This window comes from Python bivittatus, unplaced genomic scaffold (genome assembly GCF_059951505.1).
Source record: "Python bivittatus isolate LINGU-HERP-01145 unplaced genomic scaffold, Pbiv_v1 ctg000340_np1212, whole genome shotgun sequence".
Lineage (NCBI taxonomy): Eukaryota > Metazoa > Chordata > Lepidosauria > Squamata > Pythonidae > Python > Python bivittatus.
This window is the reverse complement of record NW_028277056.1, coordinates 16633317-16651306: the sequence shown is the minus strand read 5'-3', so window position 1 is coordinate 16651306 and position 17990 is coordinate 16633317.

Sequence of the window (17990 nt, the reverse complement as noted above, 5' to 3'; positions counted from 1 at the left end):
TGGGGAAATGGTTGGTATATAAACTGAAGAAAGAAAAAGAAAAAAAATGATATTAAAACTACAAGATGGAAATACCATAATAATAACTGATAATTTAAAGATGCAAAAAAATTTCATTAATATTACTCTAAATTATATAAAGTTGGCAAAAGTTGATGAATATTTAAAGAAACAAAATTTACTGAAGATTACAGAAAAAACAGAAACAATTAATGAATGGACCTATAACAATAAGGGAAGTTGTAAAGCTATAAAAAGATTAAAATAGGGAAAGCGCCTGGACCAAATGGTTTACCAGCCTCAAAATGTTCAAAAACTTTTGAAGACAAAGTATGACAACCATTACAACACATGATGAACTCTGTTTCCAGACTGGAAAGATCCTGGACAGCTGGATAGAGGCCATTATAGCATTAATACCTAAAGAAGGTCAAGATTTGATCTCACCAAAAAATTACTGCCTGATATCATTACTGAATAATGATTATAAGTTATTTATGATGATTTTAGCTGAGAGAATGAAGATAGTTTTACTGGACTTTATTCATGAAGACCAGTGTGAGTTTTTACCTAAAAAACAGCTGAGGGACAATATTATAAATGCATTGGATATTTTGGAATACTTGGAACAACATAATGAAAAGCAAACAGCATTGATTTTTCTTGATACACAAAAGGCCTTTGATAATTTGAACTGTACTTTGCCCAAATTTTAGAGGATATGGACTTTGATGAGGATTTTATCAAATGGGTAAAACTGATTTACATTTAGCTTTGGAAGTATTGAATAGAGATGTGGGGCAAGATGAGAGAATTGCTGGAGTGAAGATTAAGAGAGAAATGTATAAATTACAGACATTTGTGGATGACCAGGTGATAATCTTGGAAGATCCTCTGGAAGGAATAGAAATATTAATGGAAAAACTAAAGGACTTTAGGGTATTAGCTGGCTTTAAAATTAACAAAAGTCGAAGATGTTAACAAAGAATAGGAACTCCGAAAAGCAAATTAATGGAAAAAACTGGTTTTAAGATTGAGATAAAAGTGAAATACTTGGGTATCACTGTGGCCAATATGAATTGTATGTTATACCAGAATAATTATGTTAAGACATGGAATGGAATCAAGAAGGACACGTTAAGATGGGAGAAATTACAACTGTCACTGTTGGGGAGAATTTCTGTGATAAAAATGAATGTTTTGCCAAGAATGATGTTTTTGTTTCAAACAATACCTATTTTGACAACTGATGTACCATTTAAACAATGGCAGAAAGATATATCAAAGTTTGTATGGCAAGGGGAAAAAAACAAGGGTTAAATATAAAATACTTCAAGATGTAAAGGAACGAGGTGGATTGGGGCTGCCTAATTTGAATTTATACTTTGCAGACTGTTGCTTGGTCTGGATGAAAAAGTGGGTTTTGCTGAGAAATAAGAGGATCTTAGAATTAGAAGGGCACAATCTGAGGTTTAGATGTCATGGTTTTCTACGATATGATAAATGTAAGGTTAACATAGATTTTAAGAATCCTTATATTAGAAGTGCCATATTGAGAATGTGGAACACATAAAAGCCCAGACTGTGCCTGAAAATGCCTTTATGAGTCTCAGCACAAGAAACATTTTATAGGAAGGAAATAGCAGGTAAAGAAAAATGGTTAACTTATTGAAAGTTGTTAGAACAGGAACATGGAGAATATAAGATGAAATCAAGAGAGCAATTGACTGTAGAAGGGTTTAGTTTTCAATAGATTTTGTATGCACAGTTAAGAGAAAGATTTAAGGTAGATACTTTGGAATTGAGCAGCAGAAGACAGAATTTGAAGTTGAACTATGTATAAATGATGAACATGTAATTGCTAAAATGTATAAACCTTTATTGAAATTTGAAACAGAAGAGGAACAAGTGAAAGACTGTGTGATAAAATAGGCTAAGCACTTTGGACATAATATATTGATGGAACAGTGGGAAAATATGCGGTTAAAAGGATTGAAATTTACATTATATTGTAATTTAAAATAATTTTTTAATAAAATGATGTGTTGTGGGTATATGACTCCAGAAAAATTGTCCAGAATGTATAAAGGTACTTCAAATTTATATCGGAAATGTAGACAACATGAAGGGTCATTTTATCATGCTTGGTGGACTTGTAAAAAAACCCAGAAATTTCTGGGTTCAAATACACATAATGATACAAAAAAATTTAAAGATCAACATTCAACTGAAGCCAGAACTTTTCTTGCTTGGATTAATGGGCAGTCAATTAGAAAAGAGCCATGGAAGATTATTTTTATATATGATTACTGCTGTGAGACTATTTTATTCACAAAAACGGAAAGAATTGGGAATCAGCTGGAGACCTGGCAGGCACAGGGGAAAAACCTAGTTTGAAAGATCCAGACTTTCCCACTGCCTAAAGCAAACAGATTCTGAAGACAGTGCCAAGGGATTGAAAAGGTAGGGGTGAACCTGCACAGCTAAAGTGGCCAATCGTAGCCAGGCTGATCTCACTCTGGGATATCCCATGTGACATCAGCCAAATGTTTGATGAAGCATGTCAAGTTGCATCAATGGAAAAACTTTAGCAGCTTAAGGAGGAAACACTATTTTAACCCCAGCTAAGCTAAGGATGACTTTACGTTGTATCAGTATGGATTGAGGATGAGATGAAAACAATAGACACTGAATAATAATAATAATAATAATAATAATAATAATAATAATAATAATAAAAAAAATTGGTGAGGCTTGTTAACCTCCAGTATGATTTTTTTATTAGTGATTTTATTGTATTGTTTCTATTTGTAATCCTTGTGAACTGCCCATTGTTGTTGGTGAGCAGTGGCCCTAGACATTTAAATTCCAAACATATAAACAAATACAGTGAATTTATGCCATTATCAGGTGCAAGTGGGAAACACCCCTAGGGCCTTGAAGTTAAAACAATTGTCCCAAGACAAAGTAAAGCTTTGATCTCTCATCTATCAATTTACTTGGCACCGTTTCTGCTCCTACCAGTCCAGGGCTTATACATGCACGCAGGACACGTCCTGTCCCCTCCCTTTCCAGGTGCTGCAAGTAATTTTTAGTCAGGAGAAGTAACTCAGCTTTCAGATTTGTTGCAAGACTCTGGGGGTTCAGTAATTTGGATGATTTTACTTCATTTTACTGTTCCCAGTGTTTATTTCACCCCAGATTATTTTTGTTCCAGAACACAGAAGCTTTGATTTGAACCCTTTCTCCCTGTTAGGACTGTTCCTTTTGATGCATTACAGAGCTTCAGTATTTCTGGAGTCACATTTTTCCCCATCAGGATAGCTAGAAATAAATCTCTGTTTCCTATCCTTTTTCCTTCTTTCATTTGCTCGCTATGGCATGTGTGACTGATCTCTTACCTGGTTTATAATAGTAGCTGCTTCCCCCCCCCCCCCCACCTTTTTCCTTTTGTTTGCATGGATGTTTTCTCCTTGATCCACTTACAGCTGCTTCGGGTGAGTTAATCCCTCTGTTATCTTTTAGTATCCGTGCTTCCTGAATAAAGAAGTTTTATTCTTTACTGAAGCTGCTATCCTGCTTCTCATCACCTTTAGCAAATGCAGTTCAACAAATCTGGACAACTAATGGGAAAAAATCCAGTTTTCTCTTTATTTTGTTTCCTGCTGAAGCTAAGACTTTACTACTTATTTCACTTCCTACCTAGATTAACTTTCTGTTTCGATTCTACTGTACTGGATTCTTCACTTTAAATCCTGACACATCTAAGGTCACAATCCTATCTAAAAAAAATGCACAGGTGGAAGGAGTCAGGATAAAGCAGAGATCACTGCCTGTCAGGTGATGCAAATGAGCAACTGAACAGAGAATAAGTTAGCAAAAGAACTGAAAAAATGGGCAGACAAGGAGAGCAGTAAAGGATGAATTGTGGAGTCCTTGGGGTTCTCTGAGCTTGGCTGTTTTCTTGCAAATGTTTAGTTACCAGGTGGCCAGGTAACATCTTCAGTGCTAGAATGGAGTGGGGTTTGCTGTCTGTTTATATACAGTGGCATGCCCTGCCAATGTTGGTGGCTGTGTATGTGCCCCCCCATTCCTTGATTAGGGTATTGTTTACTGCTTGATTGTATGTATGGTGATAATCAATCTTGGTGTTAATCTCTGCTTATCTGGGTGATGATTGTTGGTGAGGAGATGTTCTGGTCTTTTGCTTCCTTTTATTATCTCTTTTTGACTAGTGTGTAGATGTTGTTTATCTCTATGTGCCTGTTGATGGCTGCCTTGTCTGAACACGAAGCTTCCAGGAATTCCCTCTCATTTTTGGATTTAGCTTGGTCTAAGATGTTGACGGTTTCCCAGTTGAGACAATGATTAAGTCTGTCCATGTGTTGTGAGATTAAGGAGTTTTTATCATGTCTTTTGAAGCTGGTGTTCATAGCTGGTGTTCATAGATGTGCTCTGCTAGCCTTCTGCCTGTCTGTCCTACATAGTGGCTGTTACAGTCCTTACACTGTATATTGTAGATGACTCCTGTTTTTTTATCTTTGGCTGCTTGGTTTTTCGATTTACTTAAGGTGTTTTGGAGGGCTTTAGTTGGTTTGGACTAAACAAAGCTAAACAAAGCTAAACTAAACTAAACAAACCAACTAAAGCCCTCCAAAGCATCTTCATTTTGGAGACAATAAAAAGGAAACAAAAGATCAGAACATCTCCTCACCAGCAATCATCACCCAGATAAGCAGAGATTAACACCAAGATTATCACGAGACATACAATCAAGCAGTAAACAATATCCTAATCAAGGAACTACCAGAGGAACACAGACAGACAGACAGACACACACACACACACACACACCAACACTGGCAGGGCATACCATTATATATATAAACAGAGAGCAAACACCACTCCATTCTAGCACTGAAGATGTTACCTAGTCAGGTAACGAAATGTTTGCAAGAAAACAACCAAGCTCAGAGAACCCCAAGGACTCCACAGTTCAACCCTGAGCTACATATATTCTCTTCTATTGAAAGGATGAGTTATTTTATTCCCAAATTCCAGCTAGACTAGAAAGATGCCTCTCTCTCTCTCTCTCTATATATATATATATAATGTGTTCTATAATTTTAATAAACTCTGTAATCTCAAGTAGATATAAATGGAGCAAAGAAATTTCAGATAATAACCATGTCTCCTGAGGATGGCATATCTTGAAAACAGCAAGAAGAATGTTCGGGCAATAAAAAAAATATTAATAATGCATTACAACATGTTGTATGTATATCTAGTATTCTCAGTCACTTCATGATCTCATTACTGCAACCCTGATCATAACTTCATCGCTCCCATTCTTTGATTTCAGCCATTATACATTATGCCTTAAACAATAATGCTCACCTATTTCCTTAGTCCAGGGACCTTATCTTTTATTCATGCTTTATATACCTTTTAAATAACACAATTTGTTTGCCTAGCCCCAGACAGGTTTTGAAAGCTTCTACATAGAAGTGTATTGAGTCTGAAAGTGCAAAGCCTTGTTTTTTCTATCCCCAAGGTCATATTTATAGAAACTTCCCTAAAGTACCAACAAAATATGAAGGCATCTGCAAAGAGTGAGAGTTAAATTTGGAAAAATCCATAGAATTTCTGCAAGGTAGAGGGAGAAGAAAAATAGCAAACATGGCCCTTCATCAAAGAGAGAAAAGTAATGTGTGATATTACTGCACAAAACATTGTTTAGCAGGGCTGATCAGCTTTCTACCAACTTTTTGGGGTCACACAGAACATCCTCAAAGAATGATGATTGAACACTGAGAACAGATTTGCCATTTTGTGCTGGGAAACACGGGAAAACTGGAGTGTAAATCCTACAAGAAGATGTCATATTCAAAACTCAAAAGCCCCACCCATGCGTGGTATAGACCATTCACTTTGTGTGGCTATCTCCATCCCCCTCCCCCCACAACACTAAGAATGACACTTGGCTAACCAAAGGTTGCCACCCTTGGTGTTGAGGAACAGCACTGCAAGAAAAGGAACTGGCATTTCAAGCTGCAATATTGTGGGATCTTACTACTACAAAATAGCTCCTACATTGCTAATTGTATGTTAAAGGCATCCTATCTCTCCTCATTAATGGGAATGGACCAGATTATAAGAATCAAAAAATTCAGGAAGTCAGAATACTGTGCAATGTAGAATGTAGAATGTCCTCTATTTCAGTTACTCAATTCATTTTCATTTTCACTGAACATTTAATTCTAAAGCTTTAAATATATATAAATAATGGGGGTGGGGGGAAGTTGAGCCAGTTGCCAAGGGGCATCCTTTGTGGCTCTATAGCCACGGTTTCATCAGTATAGACCAACTTCTGTATTGCCATTGATTGTTGTTGTTTAAATGTGTGGGTGCTGCAAGACCTCAAATCACTGAATATTATGTCAGTCGCAAAATGCCTCACATGCTACTAGAGACAGGTAATGTGAGTTACATCCTTGTTTGTCTGCTATACGCTCAGAACTAAGCATCAGTTGGGTTCACATGAACTTTGTTGTGTGGTTAGCCAAGCATGTAGGTCACAGCATGGGTCCCCCAACAGTACGACTCTCCAATCTGAATCTAACCCATCACCTGACATTGGCTTGGCTCAATCAATGTCCTGTTTTTTGTGACTTCCTGGGACTGCAAAAATGCAGATGTCCTCAACCATCCATGCATTTTTGTAAGCCAAAATCCATTACTTATCTGAATTGTTAAATGATAGACTGTGCAAGCATGCTATCTCATAAAAATTCAATGGGTGCTAGTTATTATACAACTTCCCCATCTTTGCAGGCAGTGTGCTCTGCCTGAATAATACATTACCTTGGACTTCCCAAGTACAACTGACTATTTTGAAAGATAGGATCTTAGACTAGGTAGAAGAGCTTCTAGAAGAGCAGTACTTATGTTCTTCAACTGAAGGATTCAGGAGTAGCAATGTAATTAACCATTCTGTCTTTCATTTTTTTCTGTTGCAGTTGAAGTTGCATAATTTGTGCCAAGGTATAGTTAAAAACAACTATTTTTCTATAATGGGCAGTAATGCTGTCCTCAAACTAGGAAAACCCATTTGCTGCACCTTAAATCAGAGGAAATTCCAATTATTCTGGAGCTTTGTCATGCCTCATTAATTTGTAATTAAATAAAGTGAGCTATTTATATGCTATTGTTCCTATTAGAGATCATGGTATGTAAAATACACTCCTGCTATCACGTTAACCCTTGATTGTGATGATTTCCAAGAACCTGCTCCCAATCCCACTATAACCTATGCCAACTCCAGAACTTTATTTACTTCTAGAGAAGTGGCCAAGGGATACCTTTTCATGAATCAATATCCTTTAATGCCCATTTCTGTGACTTAGAAAAGCTACTGGGGTACTAGTACAGGTGGACCTCTGATCAGGAATAGTAAGAAATGGTTCATTAAATACAGAAATGCAAGTTCATAAAGTTGGAAATCATAAAAGCCATAAAATAAGGGGCAGTGCTTTAGTAAGGAAAGCTTTGTAGCCTTAGACTTCACATTTTCATAGTTCCTTATGAAGTATGAGCTTTTCATGAAGGCTGAGCTCTCTCATCTAAGAAGATTTCAGTGTTACTGAATGCCATGACAATATGTAAAAACCTCTTCATGGAGGAGGAGCGAGTAGATTTGGTCTACATGGCTGAATACTGGTTGGGCAAAGATATGATCAGATGCCTTATTCTCAGGGGTCTGGATATCCAGTAATTGAAATTAGTCTAGGGACAAGTAATGGGTGCTACTGGTGTACTCTCCTGAGGGATCCCTCTCTGAGCTCCTAGACCTCACTGCTGGGTTGGTGTCAGGTTTCCCCCCAGGTTTTGGTGCTGAGTATAAACTTCATGCCCTGTGGAGGAGAACTGGAAAAATTCAGCAGTTCATGGCCTCCATGACATCCATGGGCTTTTCTCAACTGATATATGTAGCCACATGTTGGATACAGTTTTCAGTTTGGACTGGCTGGTTTGTGATCTGAAGTTGAAGGACATTTCAGTTAGTTCTTTGTCACTGACAGATAACTTTCTGATCATAATGTGACTCATCCGTAGCAGAGACTTGGGGGTTCTCCTGGCCTCAGGGCTTCTGTTTAAGCAGCAATTAGAGGTCATGACCAAGGTGGACTTTATGATTTAGAATAGTGAACCAATTGTGGCCTTTTTGTAGCAGGAAGATCTCTTGACAGTTACTCATGCCCTGATCATCTTGGGATTGAATTATTGATCATCTTGGGATTGAATTATTGATCATCTTGGGATTGGATTACTTTGAAGACTACTCTAGCACTTCACTTGGGGTAAAATGTAACAGCCTGCATGCTGGTGGGTAAGAGACACTTCAACAGAATAGTACCTTTGTTTCAGGCATTGCACTGGTTATTAATGCAGGGACAATTCAAGTGCTGCTTATGTCTTGGTCCTGGTTATCTAGGGGAATGTCTCCAAGTAGAATTTGCCTGCCTGGGCATTACAGCTGCAAAGGAATGCTTTGGACACTCCTCCCAGTGTTGAAAGTTGGGGAGTGGGAACTCTGTGGGATATCTTGATCTCCCAAGGTTAAAATACTTCCCCATCTTTCTTGCTTTTATAAAATCAGACAAAAGAGGCTTTTTTTTTTGCCATAGATAATATTCGCAGGGCTCTAATTATTTACCTTTAATTGTATGATTTTATATTATGATTTTAAATTTCTTTGCATTTATCATACAACTTATTTTAACTAGTGATTATTTTGTTTTATGGAGTCTGTTATTTTATTGCATATAAGTTGCTCAGAATGTTTGGATGATGGTGGGGGTATAAATTTTGTAAATATATAATACATAAAAGTATAAAGCTAAACTTTGATAAATTAATGTGAAGCCTCACTTTCTGGAACTGCTTTCTCAACTAATCTATCTCAAAGAGAGACTTGACCTTGTTTGTCAATTGAGCTGTAATTTACTACCATTTCTCTTCTTTTTCCCCATAATTCTATTAAATAATTTTTTTTTCTGATTAGACCACAGAGAGAAGTATAATGTTGGACTGGTCTTGTTCCATTCAGCATCACCCATTTCGTGAGAGCAGATGCCAGTCATACCACAATACAAGGCACAGCAATCAGAGAAATTCAGAAGCAGAGCAGACCACAGGAGGGTGGTGTTGGCCACATGGTTCAGAAAATTCAGAGAACTAGAAATATAGGACTCTAATGAGAAGAAGCAGGGGTGTCTGCAAAGGCTGGTGCTGGTGGTAAAAAAAAAAAGTCAGCCATAACCATGTAATTGAAATCCTTTCCATTTTTACATGCATACACAATTCATGTAGAAAGGGAAGGAGCTTTGATTATATGGTTTGGCCACCATCTTGACTTTCTTAATCCTCCTTGCAAATGCCTATGGGTAGCAGCACCAAATTCATCAAACATATTTTTTCTGGTGATAAAGACTTCAGAGTCTCCATCAGGCATCCCTTGCTATATATCAGGGATTAACCTGTCAGAGGAACTACTCAGGGAAACAGGCTCACTCCTCAGTAGACCTGTTACTCCTGAGAAACCCTTGCTGTAATGAGATTTCTTGTACCTCTCAATTCTCTGACTTTAGCTTTGATACGATGGTTGTGTTGATGCAGCTTCCAAAGAAATAGTGACCAACAGGTTGAACTTGGCTGTCATAAGCCCTGGGACTGTCAGTTGTGTGTTGTCCTGTTGTCAGTCCCAGGGATTATGACAGCCAAGTTCAACCTGTTAGTCAATATTTCTTTGGAAGCTGTATCAACATTGCCACCAAAGCTAAGGTCAGAGAACTGAGAGGAAGCCCTGACTTTGAGAGGCTAGGGTTTGCAGATCTTTGAAGAAGGAATCTTCTATAACAGATGTTTCCCTTCCCAGAACTAATTCATGCAGTAGACACAATTATTTGTTCCTTCCCCTTGTCTTTTCTCTACTTGGAGTCTTGTTAATTAAACTTTAAGCCATTACTGAAAGTTGAGTCCAGTGGTAGAAGATTACAAACAAACACATGATGTATAACCTTGACCTGTGTAATGTATAATCTTGGGCCTGATCCATGCTGATTTTGGCAGAAGTTTAGAAGGACAGCCTGAAATACAGGACTCCTTAATTTATTCTGTATTCATTATAATTTCTTATCACATTCTGTATGGGCTGGTGGACAAGGTGGACCTTTTATTCTGACCCCATGAGAATGCTTGTATATTGAATTAGTAATTGCTTGTTTGTAGATACTGTAGGTAGTCTGACCTTCACAAAGCCACCTCCAGACTCATTATATGATGTTGTTGAATTGCTGCAGCTGGTATGGACTTCATTGGGATTTGTGGGTGTTCAGCACTTTTGAAATGTACAGCTGTAATTAATCTCCTGATGCCTCAGTTTCTTCAATTGTGGATATACAGCAAGGTGAGCATTCATGAACAGCTGCAAAGGGAATTGTGCTCTTTGATGCAAATACAAAATGTGTGTAAATAGAAAGGGATGCACGATGAAAACAGAAGGAAAGGGCTTTATGGTTTTTTTTTTTTCTTGGTGCTAAATTCTTTTTGCAAATAAGAACAACAGAAGATATTGGGAGACAAATTTAATCATCAGAAGGTGGTTTATGCTTTTTGGTCATGCCAATGATATCTTTATATTAGGTGCAGCTGGATAAATCACTTGAAAGGATAATACATGGTTGAGAGCCAGTTTGGAGTAGTGTTTAAGGCACTAGACTAGAAACTGGGAGACTATGAATTCTAGTTCTGCCTTAAGCACAAAGCCAGCTATGTGACCTTGGACCAGTCACTTTCTCTCAGCTTTGTGATGTAGTCCAGACAAGAATCACACCCAGAAGTACCAGCTCTAACTTTATTGTAAGGTTACATTAACAGAATCTTGCAAGTCTAAAAGTACATCTCTCTCCCATCGCCTTTACAGTCCAAGAAACTAGAGAGAGACATTTGCCATGCGCCCATTTCTACTGCAGGCTAAGCTGCCTCTTATCTGACTGTTGTCTAGACTGTGGCCTCTCCTTCTGTCTCCTAAGTTCATTCCCATGTACTATTACACTTTCAGTCATAGGAGGAAGGCAATGGCAAACCACTTCTAAAAATGTTGCCAAGAAAACTGCAGGAACATGTCCAGGCAGTCACCAAGAGTCAAACTGCCTCAAAGGCACACAAAAGAGAGGGAGAGGGAGAGGGAGAGAGAGAGAGAGAGAGAGAGGTACTGCCTACATGGTACTGCCCACATTCTGTCACATCATTATGTCCCATGCTCAGCTGATCTCATTAAAACTATCAGAGAATATTAACATGATATGTTAGACTTGATAATCAGTGCATTAACATGAGAAGTTTGGACCGTGATATAGTTTGTTGAATAAGTCAGTTGTAGCTTATTAAATACAACATGGTTAAACAAACAGTTGTGCAATATGAAGTGTAAATCTGGGCATACTGTAGACATGTTTTCCTTGTAGAAAGTACCAGGTTGATTTCTAAGTATCTACAGTGAAAAAGAAAGATGGGGATATGAAAAATCTATATTTGACCTTCTGCAGAACCTCCACTAGTCAGAGTATTGTCTTCCTTATGTATTTGTTATTTAAATTTGTGTGTGCCAAATTTTCAAGATTCACAGCAGCTTCCCACATAATAAAATAGTATAAAACTTTCACAATATTTTCCCCTAAGAAATGCATATTTTTTGTTTTTTGTTTGCCTTTGAGTCAGTGTTGATTTCTGAAACTGCATTTCAAAATTCAGAGGTACCAATATCAAAAAATATCTTTATTTTCAGTTCACATGTACTCTGCTAAGGGGATGATAGAAAACCTGTGTGTCCTAACACTTGAGACTTGCTTTCTGACACAGATTTCTGTTGGATTGTATCATGGTGAAAACACATGATTGATTTTGCTTCATATGTAATTAGAATGTGCCTAATTATCATATACATTGAAATGGTTTGTGAATATAAATAGCTCTAATTATTTTTAAAAATATGAATATCAAAATTAAAAGAGGAGTCTAGATTATTGTTGTCTGATTGTTTAAAATAAAATTTGTTTGATCTTTACATGCTCACATTGGATTAGTGATAGAAACAAAATTGCCATCTAAATAGCAAACCATTAAGTTTACAATATATCTTACAAGGACAGCTATCCAAGCATGAATGGGAGAGAAAACTATTGGAACCACTATGATGAATAAGAGAGCCAATTTGGTGTAGTTTCTAGCCTGGTTAAGTGAGTTCAGCCTTAGGCATGAATCCAGCTGGGTGACTTTGGGCCAGTCATTCTCTCTCAGCCCTAGAAAGAAGGCAATGACAAAGTACTGATTTTTAATGCAAAGCGTTATTGCGTTAATTTTATTCTGTTCCCATCTCTCTGCTCTTGCTACACATTACGGCAAATCTTCACAGGAAACAAGTACTAACAAGCAGACAAGGCAATATTTTTAATAGACTAACACCAGACCAAATCTTGAGTACTGTATCCAATTCGACTTTAAGAAGGATTTAAAGACTGGACCAGTTTTGGAAAAATGACCAACGGGAGTATAAGAAAGATGTACTTAGCCTCCAGAAGAGAAGTCTGAGAAGAATCAGGAAAGGTGCCATGCAGAAGATGATTAAGTCCTGTATTATTTTAGAATGCAGGACTTAGAATAGTGGATTTAAATTACAGGAAGGCAGAGTCCCATTGAATGTTAAGAAGCGAAACCCTAACAGTGAGAACTGTTTGACCATAGAACCAATTCTCCAGAATGATCATGGGCTGTCCTCCTCACTGGATGTGCTCAAGTGGACACTGGACAACCTGCATTTGTATTCCTGCACTGAGCAAATGGTTGGATTTTATAGCCTCAATGGCCTTACCAATGCCAGGAGTCTTTGATTCCATCAATGTTTATTTTATATATTGTCTATAGATGAAACTGTGTGTATGAGTGGAGTGGAGAATATGGAGGCAATACTTTTCTCTCAGGTCTTACCTGAGTATTACAGGAAATTGTCAATTTTTGGTTCTAGTGCAGTAATGAGAATAACAATATATATTACCATGAATGTTCTTATTGAGGTCCATGTAGAGAAGAAGTATTTTGTTGTTCCATATGTGAATGAACATAATGAAGCAAATTGTAAGATTATTTAGAACATGATGACATTGGTGAGTTACATGGGAGAGAAAAATGAGAATCATAAACAGACCCTGATAATATTTGAACATGCATTCTAAGCTAACAAGTATCAGTAAGATCTGGAGCATACCCCAGAAAGTGTTCTATCAATTTTTAGTGCCATGACAACAGGGGTAGTACACTGTAGTAATATATTTATCTCTTGTGAAAATATGCTCCTCGAGTAACCTCATCAAATCCTGGTATAATAAAGTCTCCTCAGACTCACCAGGAACACAAGTCTGAGGAGTCAAGTCAAATCAATTTTTATTATTACGATCAAAGATCAGCAATACCAGACAAAATCAAACACGAATAATAAAATGAATAAAGTGGATCTGGGCTGGAAGGTTTATCAGCTTTGTACTAATTGTTGCCATGTTTTCACTGCAGCCACACAACATTTGGTCTCTGTGTTGGTGATAGTATGGTTGGAGTCTGAGAAAAGATGATAGGTATGATTACTATTCCTCTGTTCTTCCTGGGAGGCATTGCAACAAGAGTGACATATGATCCTTGCTCATTGCTTACAGAAACTGCAGGGAAACAAGACATGCTGGACAATTTCTATTTCTTAGAATCACACCTGGGCAGATGTGTTCGGTTAGTGGAGTTTTGGTGAATCTGCCCTGTAAAGTTGAGCTTGCATGTTGTGCCAGGCCCTGAAGAAGTCCTTGCTCAACCTGTGGAAAGTTAGTTGTAGGTAAGTATCTTGCAGATTTCCAAAGGTCTTTAGCTGTCAAGATTCTGCTGTGCTGGGGGAAGGGTGCTGACTCTGGTATTCAATTACATTCAGCCTTTCGAGACTGTCTTTTTTACCTGCTCAAAACTGAGGATAATAGCAAGTCCAGGAAACTTTGGCCTCTGGTTCACTGCTGATAACCATGGTGAGGGGCAGTTGTCCGTCAGAATTCACAGTACCAGGCTATTTTCATGTATCATTCAGAAGAAGAAACCTATGATGCACCATAATTATGAACCAAACAACAACACACACCTCTGAAGAGCCAATCTGCAGCAGTGTTTTAGCCCTACAGACCAGATTAAGAAATCAATGCCATGTAGGTCAGTAACTACTTTTATTGTAACAGCTATAGTAAGAGAATCTTGAAAGTCTGAATATGCTTCCCCCTTCCTCCCTTTATCTTTGTGTGAAGTAGGGAGGGGCGGGTCTGAGACCTTTTCTCAATTTATTTTCTTGACCCAGGCTCAAGCCCCTCTTATCTGACCATTGTCTTAGTAGTGGCTCTTCCTTCTGTCCTTCAAAGTCATTCCCTGTGTCATCCACACTGTGGAACCAGAATAAGCATTTTTAATACAGTGGTAATATGTGTAGATGGAGAAAGAATCCAGATATGGAGATGGATTTTCTAGTACAATCAGAATCAAATTTGCACACAGAATGTCTCTTAAATATTTTGCACATCTCTCAATGTCCTGTTAAAGTTGCAAACTCTCATGATTCTCAAAGGTTTTTACTACTAATTAGAGACATGTATAGAAAAATATTCACTTTGAATCCTAGATTGGTGCTTCATTCTGATAAGTGGTTAATTTGCCCCAGATGGCTGCATTTTGAAATCAGAAGGCATAAAGTTATATGTTTATTCTCTTCTGTCAGCACTGAATAAATCTGAAGAAAAGGCTTTCTCTTCTGAGGGAATTAATTCTGGCAAAATATAGGAAGAAGGTAGTGGTGGGGTTTTGTGCAATGGAGCTCTTAATTTTAAGCATTTTTAAAGGATTATGTTATTCCTTCCCTGAATTGGAGAAAAAGGCAGCCTTTGAAATCTAGCAAGGTTTCAAAAAGACTTATATCCTCCCATGTTTTGTGAGCATTCTTTGTGAAGATAACCTGAATCACAGAGATGCCTCTAGGTAAGTAACCTGTAAAGTTTCAAAAAGATAGGTACACAGGTTATGGAGATATAAGGAAGGAAAAATAGCTCGAGGCTCTCTGTTTCATATTACTTTGTGCTCAGCTTTGGCATCCAAGTCACAAAGAGATTCATCCTACATAGAGGGGAGATGGATGACACTTTACTTTCTCTTTACTGAGAAAACACATGGGAGTGCACACTTATATAACACTACGTTTCATATACTACAATCTAAGTAACATATATTATAAGGGTGCGTGTTAAATACAATCTATTATACCATGTAATATTGAAGGGGGGCTTTTAAAAGCTTGAGATGTTTTTCTTGCTTAAATATTACCTTAATTTTTGTGAGTGATTTGTTGCTCTCACTGTGCTTATGTTATACGTTATTTAACACAATACGTAAGTGTTAGAATATCAAATCCTGTAGGCTTCTAAATCCTTTCCCTTACCCCCCCCCCCCGACCATCCCAATTATTTTCAGTAAAGAGGTGGTGCCCTTCTTCTCTTTGCTTCAGAATACGAAGCTCAACTCATCCCCATGGTTTTACAGGAACGGAAGCTACAGATGTTGCTCTCAGTCTTCTGCTCTCCCACATATGCATAGCTATCTTGTTGGATGCCTGAAGCATGCGCAGCCTATTATCAGTTTCCTGCAGTCATCACCTGTCGTAGAAAGATGTTGCTCCACCTGCTCTGAACTGGAAGCCAGGAAGAAGGTAATGAACAAGGCAGACTCAAATCACGAGGACTGGATAGAGCTGCAAACACCCTATTGGGATGCTGTTAGTAGGACACCAAATATTCATGCTGGTTCTCGTGCCATTCCTGGAAGCTCAGAAAGTCTTCCAAGGCCATGAACACCAGTCATAAAAATAACTGGAAACATTGTAATAGCCTCTATAGGCTCATTAGATGTTCCTTCCCAAAGCATTGTGATTTACTAGAAACATAGTAAAGCTATTCCTGGCTGGAACTGAGAATTGTCAGTTATGCAGGGATATTCTCTTCCCTATCCTACTCATCCCACCTTATCTAAACACTGTGCCTTTCTATGCAAAGTTTTTGTAAATGTGTATGTCACAGCATGTGGAGAACTAGATTGATCTTGAAAAGGCTAAGCAGGGTTGGACCTGGTTAGTACTTGGATGGGAGTCCAACCTGAAACCCTAGGGGGAAATTGTCTGGAAGAAGGTAGTGGCAAACCACTTGCTTGGTTGATGCCAAGCAAGCAATGTGATCATCATTTCAATGAAGTCATCTGAAGCCAAACTTGAATAGTAGGAGACTTCCTTTCCATGTAAATTTTTGGTCATTTTTCTTCGGTTTTATTTCAGTTGGAAAGGGGAGTTGGTTTTAAAATTTATTTCAGAGGAGAAGAGAATCTCAGTGAACTTCTCATAAGTGAATAGATAAAAATCATGAACAAAAGGCACATTTTGCCTTTTTTAAACCCTCCCTATGGACGCCCCGGTATATTCTTGGACTTAGTTAATGGCTAAGAATATAGGCCTTGGATAAATGGGAAAGTCCTGTCCTTTATGGTATAGTCATGTTTCCAGCAATCTGTAGCTTCCTTGGCTTCCCACACTTCAATGAAAGACAGCATTTTGGGGTTTTCCAGGGTGGGCAGTCAGGGATGGGAAACACATCACCAGCAGCAGCTCTCTCCATACCTTCAATAAAACAGTAAGTTAAAAGCAAGAACAGATTTAAAAAGCAAGAAAAATTCAAAGGAAATTCTCAAAGTAACTTGAGAATAAATTAGAAAAAGAGGGAAAGAGAATTTATAAGACATCATAAGGCAAATTCTGAGGCAGCATTCATTTAAATACGTCTCCTAATTCTGTCATGCTGATGCTAATTGCTCTAGAAAATTTCAGAAATAATTTTGGACAATTCCAAATGACTCCAAAAGAGGTTGTTTTTGATTCAGATGTGGGTTTCAGCACACTCTTAATGCTGATAGTCTACTCTATCTCCCAAAAATATATATGAACGTTTTTGCTTTCTATTTTAAAATATATATGAACTTTTTTGCTTTCTATTTTAAAATAAACTCCTCAGGAGAAATAGAAAGCAAACAGGAATATTTCAAGGTCACTATCAGCTGTTGTTTATTGACCCAAAATGCATATGTGTCTACACATCCAGTTTAGATAATTTTGTTTTTTAATACCATGAAAGTAAATATCTTAATCGCATTAGCAATGCTTGATCATCCTCTTCCAATGCCAGCACTGACTGCAGAGATGAATAACTGTCTTAGATATTTCTGATGTCAAGTTATGCTTTCAGTCTGTCTGTGACTTATGAAGATTTCCTCCTCCCATTGCCAGTAAATCATTTCATTTCTTTTTTTTTAAATTATCCCACTACCTCTAAATGCTTAATCCATTATCAGAACAAAATGCTTGAGTGATAGTTTGTGAATTCACTGTGAGATGCCAGGAATATATCCATACAGTATTCATAACAATAATATTGAAAAAATAATTTACTACAGACATCCAAATGAAAAACTTCAGTTGGCTGTATCTTCAATTCTACTATTATTAAGTTAACCCTTGCTAACCTGGCATTTTATAGAGGTATTCAAATTACAGTACCCAGAATTCCCAGGCACAGAATACTGGAAGATACATTCCCAGCACATCTTCAAGAGGTGGCTCTTAACACTGATTCAACACCAATAATGTAGAAGGAACAGGACGTAAGCTGAAACAACCTTTTACTTGGCCACAAAAGAAAATCAGCTTGTACACTGTGACCACGTATGCCTGTATTTTTCAGCCTTGGTAACTTTAAGATGTGTGGACTTTAGCTCCCAGAATTCCCCAGCCAGCATGCTGGGGAATTCTGGGAGTTGTAGTC